Here is a 13,119-nt window from a genome sequence, read left to right as displayed (position 1 = left end):
AGTACCCAAAATTTCATTGTTTCTGAATTGTTTTGAGATTTTAAAATGTAAGATAGACTCTGGTTTTGAATTGTGTGAAAAAACATTTTATTACTTTCTAATGGGAAAATACATGCATTTAGGAGAACAGAATTTCATTTTTCAGAATCATTTTATTTTTATATCATTTAATATATTACTGTTGACTTTTAAAATAATTTTTGTTTGAAACCTCAAGGATGATTTTCCTTTTTTTGCTAATGAAAATGAACCTAATTATGTCAAAATTAGAAAAGGAAATGATGAGAAACTTCATTATTTTCATGACTAACACAGGTAGGCAGAAAGCTCCCTGCTATTCCCTCCCAGGATTATTAACTTTCAGAATCCTAGGGAGAAAAAGGGATTGCCAGGCAGTTGCCCTTTCCATATCACCTGTTAGGGCTATATTGTGATACCTGTTTTTAAATTTATTCGTTTATTCATTATTTGAAAAGTAGAGTTACAGAGAGAGGGTGACAGACACACAGAGATAGTAAGATCTTCCATCCACTGGCTCACTCCCCAAATGAGCACAATGGCAGGCCTGGGCCAGGCCAGAGCCAGGAGCCTGGAACTCTATTCAGATGTCCCGTATAGGTGGCAGGGGCCTAAGCACTTGAGCCATTTTCTGGTGCTTTCCCAGGCACATCAGCAGGGAGCTGGATCAGAAATGGAGCAGCTAGGACTTCAAGCTGCACCCATATGGGATGCTGGCGTTGCAGGAGGCAACCCAACGTACTGTACCACAATGCTGTCCCAGGGACTGGCATTTGTGATGGATAAACTTTGCCATCAAATTTGCAGTATTGTGACAAATTTAGAACTCTGGAAGGGTCTAATACAACTAAATCAAATCCAGGCATTCTGGAATTCAAGGATCACTCACATGGCTATTAAACAGATGTCATAGAATAGAGAGCCAATGGATGTCTGACAACTGAAAGCCCTTTGAGTGAAACAGAATGAGTTATGTATCATGTGTTTTTAGGGTCATAGATAATCTGGAGTTGTATACTCATCGTTAGTTAATGTTGAATATGTCACATGACTTCTGTACTTCTATATAGAATTTTAGTTCTTAGGTGTATGAAGAATTCCACATGCACACAATAATAACTCGTAAGTGCTGGAGTCACATCACTAAGTATCACTCATTTAGAGAAACAGTCTGTGGCAATTGCAAGCTCTTGGGACCTTCAAGAAACAAGCATCTTCTATTTATTCAAATAAAAAGCAAGTTTATTTACTGAAGATAATATTAATCCCAACCTGATTGTGTTTTTCCTGTCAGGGATTATATACTGTTTTATAACCAAGCAATAAAAGGCACAGTCGGCAGAATCAGCCTTCTGTTGTTTTACATATTAAACCTTTTTCTTGATTTCAAAAGAGTACCGAGTTTTTTTTGTTTGTGTTCTTTTATAGTTTATTTATTTGAAAAGGAGAGCAACAGAGAATGAGGGGGAGATGGAGAGAAAGACTTTTTAATTAAAAAAAAAAATTTTTTTTTTATTTGTGAGGTAGAGTTACAGGCAGAGAAGGAGAGACAGAGAGAAAGATCTTCCACCCACTAGTTCACTCTCCAAATTGCCACAACGGCTGGAGCTGGGTGGATCTGAAGCCAGGAGCCAGAGCTGCTTCTAGGTCTCCCACGTGGGTGCTGGAACCCAAATGCTTGGGCCATGTTCTACTGCCTTCCCAGGCTACAGCAGAGAGCTGGATTGGAAGAGGAGCAGTCGGGATAGAACCAGTGCCCTTTTGTGATGCTGGTGCCGCAGGTAGAGGCTTTAGCCCAATACGCCACAGCACTGGCCCTGAGAGACTTTCCATCTGCTGGTTCACTTCCCAAATGGTCACACAGCTAGGTCTGGGCCAGGCTGATGCCAGGAGCCCAGAACTCCATCCTGTCTGTCACATGGATGGCAGGGACTTGAATAATTAGGTCATCATCTGTTCCCTTCCCATGTGCATTAGCAGGAAGCTGGATTGAAAGCAGAGTAGCTAGCACTCAGACTGGCACTCTGATGTGGGTTGCTTGTGTTGTAAGGGGTAGCTTAACCCCCTGAGCCACAATGCCTACTCCCACCAAGTTTTTGATTAGAAATTGTGCCACAGCCAGCGCAGTGGCTCAATAGGCTAATCCTCCACCTGCGGCGCTGGCACGCCGGGTTCTAGTCCCGGTTGGGGCACCAGATTCTGTTCCGGTTGCCCCTCTTCCAGTCCAGCTCTCTGCTGTGGCCCGGGAGTGCAGTGGAGGATGGCCAAAGTGCTTGGGCCCTGCACCCGCATGGGAGACCAGGAGAAGCACCTGGCTCCTGGCTTTGGATCAGCGCGGTGCGCTGGCCGCAGCACACCGGCCACAGTGGCCATTGCAGGGTGAACCAACAGCAAAAGGAAGACCTTTCTCTCTGTCTCTCTCTCTCACTGTCCACTCTGCCTGTCAAAAAAAAAAAAAAAAAAGGAAAGAAAGAAAGAAATTGTGCCACAATACCAACTTCTACCAAATTTTTAATAAAAAAAAAATTTCTTTGGAATTGGAAAGGAATTCCTTGCCTAAAACCCCTTTTATGCATCAAGTAATCTGCTTCTATCATAAGGAAGCATTATTAGAGTAAAAATGACCTTATACTTGAAACCATTTTTTTTTTTATGAAAGTACCTGATTGTCTTCTCTCATATTCAAAAGAGAACTGTTTTTTTTTCCCACAAACTTAAGTGGAATGTGTTACTAAAAGTTTCACATTACACTTAGCCCCTTTTATTACTGAAATATAAAAATCTGTTTCTTGTTGCTTCCAGTAAACATAAACAAAACCTAGTAGTTTGTTATTTAAGGGAAATGATAAATTTAGGAGAACATTTGAGTATCTCAAAGTTTGCCTTCCTCATTGTCTCATATTTGTTACCCAGTTCTGTGAGTCATAGCCAGTTGTTGAGAATTATTACATTGTGTGGCACCCATCTTCTCAGTCCTCTGTCCAAAAGTATTGATTGTTACACCTCCCATTTTAATTCAGACTTTTTTAAAAAAAGATTTATTCATTTATTTGAAAGAGTTATACAGAAAGAGAAGGAGAGGCAGAGAGAGAGAGAGGTCTTCCATTGCTGGTTCACTCCCCAGTTGGCTGCAACAGCCAAAGCTGTGCTGATCAGGAGCCAGGAGCTTCTTCTGGGTCTCCGACATGGGTGGCAGGGGCCCAAGCACTTAGGCCGTCTTCCACTGCTTTCCTAGGCGCATTAGCAGGGAGCTGGATCAGAAGTGAAACAGCCAGTACACCAACTAATGCTATATAGGATGCCAGCATAGCAAGTGTCAGCTTAACCCACTTCACCACAGTTCCAGCTCCTAATTGTCTTAATTCTATTATTTTATTTTTAAAAGAAAATATAGTGGTCTTTATTAAAGTAAGTATATCCTAACATTTCATTTAGAATAAACATTTATTCAGGGCCATTGAAATTACTGTTGATGGTACCTAGGTAATGGAGCAGGGTTGTGTGCAGTTTGTTTTGTTCAGTGCCATTTTTTGGAGTGCTGAATAATTGTACCTTGTCCAATTTCCATATTTGTGTACAATGTCTTAAAGTCTTGAATTTTAAAAAATAGGGTATGTGCATTCTGATTGATAGGTTTTAGAAGCATATATCCTTTTAAAAAGTAGTCACAATAGAAGTCCAAGTTCTACTTTAAAGACCACTTCCTATATTGAAATGGGAAATTTGGGTTGTGTTTATTTGCTGTGTGTTTGATAGTATGGAACTGATCTGACTGGTGTGATTTAACAATGTTGAGAAAGTAAACACTAATAAAAGCTTTGGCTACAATTTTATGATTGTTTGATATTAGAGATTTCTGGTTGTTCCCTTTCAAAATTTGAACTGACAGAAGACATTTTTTGGTTTTTCCAATATAAATAAGGCTTTTTTAAAAATGCTGTATGTTATGCTTTTGGTGGGAATAACAGTAACAGTTCTTGGTAATGAATATCTTGAGGGCCTTAAGGAAAAATGTGAAACATACATGGTGTGGAATAAGGAAGTTGTAAATTGAGGCAGGCTTTTCAACCCTGTGAGGAGTCATTAGTCCTCTTTGCTTGGTGTGGCAGTGATGGGTTCTTTCTCAGAAAATACTGTTTATATTATTTATTTCTACTGGATGTTGAATATCTCTGGCTTGTAAGTCAAATATTATCTTAAATGAGCCAAGTAAATGTTGACATTTTAATATACTTAAAAATATTAAGCTCTGGTATGCCTAGTATTCTGCCCAGGTGTGGTTGTTGTGCAGAAGTTAGGTGTGATCTTGGGGCTTATGTCAAGTCTAGCTTTGTAGAATAGAGGTGGTTGTGTATGTGGCCTTCCAGTTTTTTCCCCATATGTATCATGCTTTGTGTCACTGCAGTTAGGATGTATATATGATTTTGTATCTTTCCCTTAACATGATCATATTTCTCTTGTATAATCCTTAGTAATGTCCGTATGTATCCATCATCCAGAAGTTATGCCACCTGTTGAGAGTTTTTGTTTCTCCTGAGGAACTGTGCATTCTGCTGTCCTCTAGTGAGACTTATTTAAAAGCCACTTTGTTTTTTACCTTTTTTTTGTTTTAAGATTTATTTATTTGCAAGGCAGAGTTGTAGAGGGAGAACCACAGAGAATCTTCCATCCACTGGTTTATTCCCCAAATGGCTGCAACGACTGGGGCTGGGGCACACCAAAGCCAGGAGCCAGGAGCTTCTTTCAGGTCTCCCATGTGGGTGCAGGGACCTAAGGACTTGAGCCATCTTCCATTGCTTTCCTAGGCTCATTAGCAGGGAGCTGGAGCTGAAGTGGAGTATGGGATGCTGGCACTGCAGGCCATGGCTTTAACCTGCTATGCCACAGCCCGGCCTGTTTTTTACCTTTTCTACCCAGAAACTCAGAACGAACTTTGGAGTGCACCCATAAGCACTGGTTTGGACCTCGCCTGATTGGAATCTTAAAATTATTTTTTTCCTTGATCCAAATTTTATACATATATAATGAATAAATGATGATATGTTCTTGTAAGGTATCTCCAATCCTTTGTAGAATGAATCAGGATAAACTATAAGTAAAAATTTTAAAAAAGATTTACTTATTTATTTGAAAGGCAGAGTTACAGAGAGAGAGAGAGAGAGAGAGAGAAGGAGAGATCTTCCATTTGCCTTTTCAATCTTTGGCTGGGGCTGGGCCAGGCTGAAGCCAGAGCCTGGAACTCCATTTGGGTCTCCTATGTGGGCATAGGAGTCCAAGCACTTGGGTCATCTTTTTTTTTTTTTTTTTTTTTTAATATTTATTTTAAAGGCAGAGTTACAGAGAGGCAGAGGCAGATAGAGAGGGAGAGAGAGAGATAGGAGGAGAGAGAAAGAGATAGAGATAGAGAGAGAGAGAGGTCTTCCATTTGCTGATTCACCCCCCAGATGGTTGCAGAGGCTGGAGCTGCGCTGATCTGAAACCAGGAGCCAAGAGCTTCTTCTGGGTCTCCCACGAGGGTAGGGGCCCAAGGACTTGGGCCACTTCTACTGCTTTCCCAGGTGCATTAGCAGAGAGCTGGATCGGAAGTGGAGCAGCCAGGACTCAAACTGGAATATGGAATGCTGGCATTGCAGGTGGCAGCTTCAGCCAGTGCACCACAATGCTGACCCCATAAGTAAATTTTCAAAAAGCCCCTAACCAGGCGGGCGCCGCGGCTCACTAGACTAATCTTCCGCCTGCGGCGCTGGCACTCCGGGCTCTAGTCCGGTTGGAGCACTGGGTTCTGTCCTGGTTGCTCCTCTTCCAGTCCAGCTCTCTGCTGTGGCCCGGGAAGGCAGTGGAGGATGACCCAAGTCCTTGGGCCCTGCACCCGCATGGGAGACCAGGAGGAAGCACCTGGCTCCTGGCTTCGGATCCGCACAGCGCGCCGGCTGCAGCGGCCATTTGGGGGTGAACCAACGAAGGAAGACCTTTCTCTCTGTCTCTCTCTCTCACTGTCTACCTCTGCCTATCAAAAAAAAAAAGCCCCAAACCAAAAACTTCCCCTGTTGATTGGGTAAACATTTTTGTGTGTGTGTAGTGAATCATTGCAGTAAATATTTTTTCACACAATTTTCCCTCTTATGATATGTTTCATAGAAAATATTTAAGGAAGTAGATGAAGGAATATGAACATTTTAGTGGTTCTTAGTATATAATAGTATTCAGCCACTGTATGTGAACGGAGTTGGAGAATTATTAGTAGTAAATTCCATTTTGTTATTCATAGTATATGAAGTTAAGTCATTATTTACAACAAATGAGCATGCAAGCCGATAAAGAACCATTTACTGTTCTGTTCTCAGTTAAGAAACTTCTCTTACCCTCTAGCTCCTTGAATTTACAATAGATCACTTTTCCTTGAGGTATATGCAGAGCCAGTACTTAGCACTTCTGATTCTGCCCTTCATTTCTTTGAATGAAAATCCACTTAAAACAAAAAAACAATGAAATGGGAAAATGTACGCAACTGAAAACTCATCTGTCAGAGTTTTGAACTCTAATCTTTCTACCCTTTCCATATCCCATACAACATTGTTTGCTTTTAAAAGTTGATATCAAGCTCTAATTTAGTAAAATACCTTTAAGTCTTTACTTGGAAACATTATTTATTGTTGCAAGGAAAATATTAATTATTTCCAGGTAGTAAGAATAAGTACTTAAGTAGATGGAAAGTATGGGGAGGTTAGTGTGGTCAATTATTTTTTATTTTAAAGTATATTTAAAAACTGATCTTCATAGAAAGGTCTGTTAAGGATATGATTGATAAATTTAGACTTCACAGCACAGAAGAAAAATAAAACTTTTAAACTTAGTTGTATAATTTTTTTCTTTCTTAAATAAATTGGGTTACAGAATTATTGATTTTTTTGAAAGTCAGAGTTACAGAGAAAGGCAGGGAAAAGGAGAGATCTTTGACCAGCTGGTTCACTACTCCTAATAGCCACAATGGCCAGGGCTGGTCCAGGCCGAAGCCAGGAGCTTCTTCGAGGTCTCCCACATGTAGGAAGCAGGGGCCAAAGCACTTGAGTCATCTTCCTTTGCTTTTTCCAGACCATTAGCAGGGAGCTGAATTGGAAATGGAGCAACTGGGACACGTACCAGTGCCTATATGGGATTCTGGCACTGCAGGCAGCGGTTTTACCTGCTTACACCATAATGCCAGCCCACAAGTATAGTTTCATACCAAAGTTAATATTTGAGAGGGCCTACATATTGTCTTTTACTGTTTTTCAAATCGCTTAAAAATATACTTTGAGGGTGATATAGAAAGCCTTATCAGTCCCTTTGCTGTACTTTGCAATTGGCAATGAATGTTAATATTCAGAAAAAGTTGAATAATGCTGTATTAGATCACTTTTTCCATTTCAGTTTTATCTTGTTAATAGATATTCCCTTTACATCATTTTTAGGATGATAAAAGTAGGCTGTTATTGATTTATATATTTTGAAGGCATATTCTTTATTTGATTAGGCGGTTTTAGGAGTTTCAGATTTGTGCTGATTTGAAAAAAAAAGACAATGAAGTTAATTACATAGAAACTTAATTTTAGTCCCTTTTACTTGATCCTAGTTGTTTGCAATATAGAGAATATCTGTATATTTAATAAACCTTATTTAAGAGCTGTGTTTTTTTCTTAGGACCTGTATATTCAGAAGTAGAAAAAAATTAAGCACAAGATAATTAGTACAAACACTAACATTTTGTTGCTTTTCTTGTTCCTTCATTAGGTAATACTGTGTGGTCTTTGGTTTTATGTTTTATTATCTGTATTTGGACTCTTTCATTTTTGTAGTCTAGTGTTGTCTATTGAGAACCTTTAAGTTATAATTTATAATTAACATCTGGAACTAAAGAACTAAATCATAGAAGATTATTTTTATGAGTAAGAGTTAAAAGAATTCTGGTGATTTAGTTTAGAGAACAGAAGAAAAATAAACGAATTGATACCTCTCTCTGACATGCAAAGGGATGATGAAGAAAACAGCAAGCTCTTTTTCCTGTCATTTTGAAAGATTAAAATAGGGGAAATGAAAGTGTTGGCTGTAGTTGGCCATGAGGAGATGTTTCTTGATTGTGAGGGTGATGTGATACTCTGCGTGTGTACTGGGGTAAAGGATGGTTTCTCCCTGCCTATAGGGAGGCTTTAGAATAGGAGGCCACTTTGTGTCATGGACGGCTTAGGGGAGGTCTTCGGTTCCGTGCCTGGGTCAGATCACTGCAAGGCCTTGCCTCTGGGACTGTTTGAAGTCATCTACTTTGTTTTATGGGTGTGATCATTGATTCATGAGAGATTTAAAATATTTATAACTTCACACTGAGCTATTGATTAATAATATGTAATATCTGTCTGAAAAGTCTTTTGAAGTTTAGAGACACAGTGAAGGATGTGGTTGGCAGATGGAGGTTTTCATTACTTTTTGATGCAGTCGTCTTGAGATCCGCTTGCTCTTGAGTCAGTATTTGATTCTGGCTTACCTGTTGGGACTTTGGATTCTAAATTGTTCAGAGAGGTTTCTGAAAGACCAATGTCAGTCTTCTGAGGCCCAGTAACAGTTGGATTATCTGCCTTCTAGGAACAGTAAGAACTGATGACTCCTTTTGAGAAGGCAAATAATGAGTTGGATGTGGCATTCTAGCAGGTCTGTTTCTCTTTCTTCCCCCCATAGGCCTATCAGCAGTCTGATGGGGCAGAAGACAACAGAGATGGAAGGTGTTCCAAACTTGGCAAAGGCCATCAATCTAAGGAGGTAAGCTCTGATTTTGAGCCGGCAGAGCAGGTGGCTCTTCCTGCCTGAATCATATCCTCTTGCTCTTTGGATAGATGGATAGAAAGAGCATTCAAAATGAGGCTGAAGTATCACCATTAGCTGTTAAAAGGGGGAAACATCAATCCTTTGAATGTTCTTTTTCTTGTCTCCCCCCCCCCCTTTTTTTTTCTATTGAGATGCCTTGGTTTAATTTTTTTCTCACCCTTAGAAAATTATCAGTTAAAACTGGCAGATTAGTTTTCTGTTGCTTTTGGGATAGGCAGAATGAGCAGAATCTTGTTTATTTCCAGTTAACCTCAGGTTGTAGCTAGTTTGGGCGAGGAAGATGGTAGTTTTAGGATTTTTCTTGAAATCTATTTTTGAAGTTTGGGTTCACCTGGGAACTATTAAACAAGAAATGATCACTTTGGGAGATGTCTACAATCCTTGCCCAGATGGGCTTTTCTTTCCTGTTCTCCCTTCCCTTCTACTTCCCTTTTCTTATTCCTTTTCTGATTCTTCAGTAGTCTACAGGACTTTCAAGAAGCATCTCTTCCCTGTGCTAAAAGGTACTTCTGAAAAGTGTCTGACTCTACCCTCTCATGTGACTTAGGCCTTGAGTAAACTGAGCCTATTGGATGTGTTGTACTGAGTTACTGTATTTTCAGAAAAGAGTGAAAGGTTCTGAATTTGTATTATATGAAATGAGTATATTACATTATTTAAATTAGTGTGTGTGTGTGTGTGTATAGTGCATATTCCGTGTACTATAGGTTCATATTAAATGATTTTTGTGTTATATAATTTATATATCTAAAAAATGATACTTTGAATCATAGTATAGATAAAGAAGACATGAAACACAGAAAATTATAAGCAGTTTCTGTTCAGATTATAAGTGTTGGGGGGGAGAATAATTGCCATATTAGCATTTAGAAAATCATCCAAAATAACAAAGGTACTACTACTCTTAAAGCATGATGGGTGACGTACCTCTAGTAATTTAAAATGCCAGTTAAAAGGACTTAATGCGTGTTTATAAGCTAATACATGTTTAGCAAACAAGCCACAAAAATTAATTTTTTTCTCACGTGAAGTTTAAAAAGTAAATGCTTCTAGTGTGGAGTGGTCTCTTTAGAGCCACAGGTACTTTCCAGTTTATAACTTTGAGGTTCATTGTATTCAAGTATTTAAGTTGGAAGAAGGGAAAAGGGAATGGGAGATTGTGGAAGTTTCTTAGTGGACAGGCCTGGGAGTGGCGCTCCTTGTCTGTAACTCAGTCAAAGCAGGGGTGGAAAGGAGCAGATGCTTCTTTAATTTTTGTAAAGATTTCTCCATTTGTTTATTTGAAAGGCAGAGTGACAGAGAGGAAGAGAGAGAGAGAGAGAGAGAGAGAGAGAAAGAAAAAGAAAGAAAGAGCGAGCCAGACAGAGCAACCAACCGACTGACTGACCGACCTTCCATCTGCTGGTTCACTTCCAGATGCCCACAAGAGTCAGGTCTGGGCCAGGCCAAAGCCAGTAGCCAGAAACTCCCACATAGGTGGCAGGGGTCCAAGTATTTGGACCATTCTTCAGCAGGGAGCTGGATCAGAAGCAGAGCAGCTGGGATTTGAACCAGCACTCCCATATGGATGACATTGCAAGAAGCAGCTTAACCCGCAGCACCACAGTGCTGGCCCCAAATGCTGTTTCTTTAAGTGTAGAGGCAAAGGAGTGAACATACCTAAAGTTTAGCAGTCATCTGCGTTCTTTCTGCTGTGAATTATCTGAGGAGAGGGAAAAGAAGTAGATTCTAATGTAAATATAGCATTTATTATCTGTGCTCATATAATCTAGTTTTTAAAACTAACTTCCAGATTTCTCTGGCTTGATTTTTATCATCGATATAAAACTCTTTACTGTATCTTCATCAGCATTTCATTTCATTTCATTTGCAGTATTCACTTACTGAATGTTGAGATTTTGTTTTTGTCTTCTTATTTGAATTTTTTCTTTTTCTTCAAAGAGAGGTGATTATTAAATTAAGATGTTACTTTTCTGCTTAAGTGGTAGATTTTGAATATCTACTTTAAAAATTGAAATCTAACTCATATACCCTAAAATCCACCACTTTAGAGTGTACAATTCACGTGAGGTTGTACAACCACTTCCAGTACATTATCATCACCCAAAACAAAACCCCATACCTGTTAACACTCACTCTTTATTCCCTGCTTCTCTTGGTTCATATCTCTATGAATTTACCTATTTTGGACATTTCACATCAATAGAATCGTACAATATGTGGTATTTTGTGTCCAATTTCTTTAATTTAGCATAACATTTATTCATATTGTAGGATATATCAGTACTTTAATTCTTTTTTTTTTTTTTTAATTTGACAGGTAGAGTTATAGATAGAGAAAAAGGTCTTCCTTCTGTTGGTTCACCCCCCAAATGGCCGCTGGTCTCCCATGCGGGTGCAGGGGCCTAAACACTTGGGCCATCCTCCACTGCCTTCCTGGGCCACAGCAGAGAGCTGGACTGGAAGAGGAACAGCCGAGACTAGAACCGGCGCCCATATGGGATGCCGGTGCCGCAGGCGGAGGATTAGCCAAGTGAGCCATGGCGCCGGTCCTTCCTTTCAAAAATTGAATAATATTCTTTTTTGTGGGTATACCACATTTCTTCTTTTTTTAAGATTTATTTGTTTATTATTGAAAGTCAGAGTTACAGAGAGACAGGCAGAGAGAGACAGAGAAGTCTTTCATCCATTGGTTCACTCCCCAAATGGCCGAAACAGCTGGATCCAGGCCAATCTGAAGCCAGGAGCCAGTAGCTTCTTCTGGGGGGGTCTCCCATGTGGGTACAGAGACCCAAGGACTTGGACCATCTCCTACTGCTTTTCCAGGCCATAGCAGAGAGCTAGATTGGAAGTGGAGCATCTGGGACTTGAACTGGTGCCCATGTGGGATGCCAGCACTGCAGGCAGCTGCTTTACCCACTATGCCACAGCGCCAGCCCCTATACCAAATTTCTGACCCTTCTTCCTTCTTAATTGCCTATGTAGCCTGCTGGTCTCAGAGATAAAAGCAACCAAAATTCTAAGTTAACTGTTTGAAATCCTACAGTGTGTAATTTGCAGAGCTCACTATTATGAATAACCACCTTGGAAAGGTTTTCTTGGGTTTCTCTTGGCATCTTGACTGTTTTAATTCCTAGTTCACAAATTGGACGTCAATAACTTAGCATTTGAAGTATCTTTATAATGCTGTAGTTCACTACTGGTTAAAATAAGTTAAAATCTTACTAGTTTTCTTGTTTTGTTATTTGTTATCAGTGGGGTATTTGAATATAACTGGACAAAGTGACAAGCCTGCCTTCTGTTTACTTTTAGTGGAATGGACAAATAAATTAATGATTCAGTTAATTAGACTGAATTAAATGGGTTATAATTTACTCTTGTACTGGAGTATAGAGGAAGATGGAAGTGGAAAATGCTTATGCTAGAGGTGATTATCATTTATATAGACTTAAATCCAATTTATTTAGATGTTTTAACCATAAGATAACTTGTCTGCTGTTATTTTAGATTATGTAAAATTCAGTATGCCTATTACTAAATAGTGTAACAAGTAAAAAATACAGACACACATGTGTATAGCTAGGTAGCTAGCTAGATAGCTTGGCTTAAATGCAGTTGTGATTTATTTTGCAAATTTCTAACTTGTAGCAATACTAGTTGAAAGTATATTAAAATACTACTTTTGTGGATTAAAAAAATTAACTTCTGTGTTTAGAGGAGATAATGAATATTTAAGCCTTGTAACTGTAAGACTGTAGTGCTTATGAACATACTGGGGGGAGGGCAGCGCTGTGGTGCAGCAGGTTAAAGCCCCAGCCTGCAGTGCTGGCATCCCATATGGGCACTGGTTCAAGTCCCGATTGCTCCTTTTCTGATTTAGCGCTCTGCTATGGCCTGGGAAAGCAGTAGAAGATGGTCCAAGTCCTTGGGTCCCTATACCTGTGTAGGAGACCGGGAAGAAGCTCCTGACTTTGGATCAGCTCAGCTCTGGCCACTGCAGTCATTTGGGGAGTAAATCAGCGGAATGGAAGACCTCTCTTTCTCTCTGGCTCTACCTCTCTCTGCAACTCTGTCTTTCAAATAATAAATCTTAGGGCTGGCGCCATGGTGCAGTAGATTAATCCTCCACCTGCAGCGTGGGCATCCCATATGGGCGCCAGTTCTTGTCCTGGCTGCTCTTCTTCCAGTCCAGCTCTCCGCTGTGGCCTGGGAAAGCAGTGGAAGATGGCCCAAGTCCTTAAGCCC

General features: G+C 39.9%; 1 protein-coding gene across 4 annotated transcripts in view; it reads left to right on the top strand.

Annotated features, from left to right (window-relative positions):
• Window positions 1-13,119, top strand: part of SPAG9 (sperm associated antigen 9) — a 168,943-nt gene that overhangs the window by 44,203 nt on the left and 111,621 nt on the right. The window lies entirely within an intron of this gene.

Source organism: Lepus europaeus, chromosome 18 (genome assembly GCF_033115175.1).
Source record: "Lepus europaeus isolate LE1 chromosome 18, mLepTim1.pri, whole genome shotgun sequence".
NCBI classification, from domain to species: domain Eukaryota; kingdom Metazoa; phylum Chordata; class Mammalia; order Lagomorpha; family Leporidae; genus Lepus; species Lepus europaeus.
Note: the sequence above shows the minus strand (reverse complement) of the source record. Positions and strands in the feature narration are given on the sequence as shown.